Source organism: Anthonomus grandis, chromosome 20, assembly GCF_022605725.1.
Source record: "Anthonomus grandis grandis chromosome 20, icAntGran1.3, whole genome shotgun sequence".
Taxonomy (NCBI): Eukaryota; Metazoa; Arthropoda; class Insecta; order Coleoptera; family Curculionidae; genus Anthonomus; species Anthonomus grandis.
In genome coordinates, this window is record NC_065565.1 from 6,933,272 (window position 1) to 6,936,066 (window position 2,795).

Genomic DNA, 2,795 nt, shown 5'->3' on the forward strand with positions numbered 1-2,795 from the left:
TCTATTGTACTTAGAGAGTTGATTTAAAAACTACCAGTAAGGAAACCATGAATTATAATAATCTGGAAAGTTTCAAGAGCCTACTCCAAAAAAAGTGAAAATTTTGGACAATTTTGGGTTTTTTTATGTAAAAAATTCTGCTTTTGGGGCACAAATTCCGTTCTATTGTACTTAGAGATTTGATTTAAAAACTACCATCAAGGAAACCATGAATTATAATAATCTGGAAAGTTTCAAGAGCCTACTCCAAAAAAAAAGTGAAAATTTTGGACAATTTTGGGTTTTTTTATGTGAAAAATTCTGCTTTTAGGGGACAAATTCTGTTCTATTGTACTTAGAGAGTTGATTTAAAAACTACCAGTAAGGAAACCATGAATTATAATAAACTGGAAAGTTTCAAGGGTCTACTCCAAAAAAAAGTGAAAATTTTGGCCAATTTTGGGTTTTTTTATGTGAAAAATTCTGCTTTTGGGGCACAAATTCTGTTCTATTGTACTTAGAGAGTTGATTTAAAAAGTACCAGTAAGGAAACCATGAATTATAATAAACTGGAAAGTTTCAAGGGTCTACTCCAAAAAAAAGTGAAAATTTTGGACAATTTTCGGTTTTTTTATGTAAAAAATTCTGCTTTTGGGGCACAAATTCTGTTCTATTGTACTTAGAGAGTTGATTTAAAAACTACCAGTAAGGAAACCATGAATTATAATAAACTGGAAAGTTTCAAGGGTCTACTCCAAAAAAAAGTGAAAATTTTGGGCAATTTTGGGTTTTTTTATGTGAAAAATTCTGCTTTTGGGGCACAAATTCTGTTCTATTGTACTTAGAGAGTTGATTTAAAAACTACCAGTAAGGAAACCATGAATTATAATAAACTGGAAAGTTTCAAGGGTCTACTCCAAAAAAAAGTGAAAATTTTGGGCAATTTTGGGTTTTTTTATGTGAAAAATTCTGCTTTTGGGGCACAAATTCTGTTCTATTGTACTTAGAGAGTTGATTTAAAAACTACCAGTAAGGAAACCATGAATTATAATAAACTGGAAAGTTTCAAGGGTCTACTCCAAAAAAAAGTGAAAATTTTGGCCAATTTTGTGTTTTTTTATGTAAAAAATTCTGCTTTTGGGGCACAAATTCTGTTCTATTGTACTTAGAGAGTTGATTTAAAAAGTACCAGTAAGGAAACCATGAATTATAATAAACTGGAAAGTTTCAAGGGTCTACTCCAAAAAAAAGTGAAAATTTTGGACAATTTTGGGTTTTTTCATGTAAAAAATTCTGCTTTTGGGGCACAAATTCTGTTCTATTGTACTTAGAGAGTTGATTTAAAAACTACCAGTAAGGAAACCATGAATTATAATAAACTGGAAAGTTTCAAGGGTCTACTCCAAAAAAAAGTGAAAATTTTGGGCAATTTTGGGTTTTTTATGTAAAAAAAATCTGCTTTTGGGGGACAAATTCCGTTCTATTGTACTTAGAGAGTTGATTTAAAAACTACCATTAAGGAAACCATGAATTATAATAATCTGGAAAGTTTCAAGGGTCTACTCCAAAAAAAAGTGAAAATTTTGGACAATTTTGGGTTTTTTATGTAAAAAAATCTGCTTTTGGGGGACAAATTCCGTTCTATTGTACTTAGAGAGTTGATTTAAAAACTACCATTAAGGAAACCATGAATTATAATAATCTGGAAAGTTTCAAGGGTCTACTCCAAAAAAAAGTGAAAATTTTGGACAATTTTGGGTTTTTTATGTAAAAAAATCTGCTTTTGGGGGACAAATTCCGTTCTATTGTACTTAGAGAGTTGATTTAAAAACTACCATTAAGGAAACCATGAATTATAATAATCTGGAAAGTTTCAAGGGTCTACTCCAAAAAAAAGTGAAAATTTTGGACAATTTTCGGTTTTTTTATGTAAAAAATTCTGCTTTTGGGGCACAAATTCTGTTCTATTGTACTTAGAGAGTTGATTTAAAAAGTACCAGTAAGGAAACCATGAATTATAATAAACTGGAAAGTTTCAAGGGTCTACTCCAAAAAAAAGTGAAAATTTTGGACAATTTTCGGTTTTTTTATGTAAAAAATTCTGCTTTTGGGGCACAAATTCTGTTCTATTGTACTTAGAGAGTTGATTTAAAAACTACCAGTAAGGAAACCATGAATTATAATAAACTGGAAAGTTTCAAGGGTCTACTCCAAAAAAAAGTGAAAATTTTGGCCAATTTTGTGTTTTTTTATGTAAAAAATTCTGCTTTTGGGGCACAAATTCTGTTCTATTGTACTTAGAGAGTTGATTTAAAAACTACCAGTAAGGAAACCATGAATTATAATAAACTGGAAAGTTTCAAGGGTCTACTCCAAAAAAAAGTGAAAATTTTGGGCAATTTTGGGTTTTTTTATGTGAAAAATTCTGCTTTTGGGGCACAAATTCTGTTCTATTGTACTTAGAGAGTTGATTTAAAAACTACCAGTAAGGAAACCATGAATTATAATAAACTGGAAAGTTTCAAGGGTCTACTCCAAAAAAAAGTGAAAATTTTGGCCAATTTTGTGTTTTTTTATGTAAAAAATTCTGCTTTTGGGGCACAAATTCTGTTCTATTGTACTTAGAGAGTTGATTTAAAAAGTACCAGTAAGGAAACCATGAATTATAATAAACTGGAAAGTTTCAAGGGTCTACTCCAAAAAAAAGTGAAAATTTTGGACAATTTTGGGTTTTTTCATGTAAAAAATTCTGCTTTTGGGGCACAAATTCTGTTCTATTGTACTTAGAGAGTTGATTTAAAAACTACCAGTAAGGA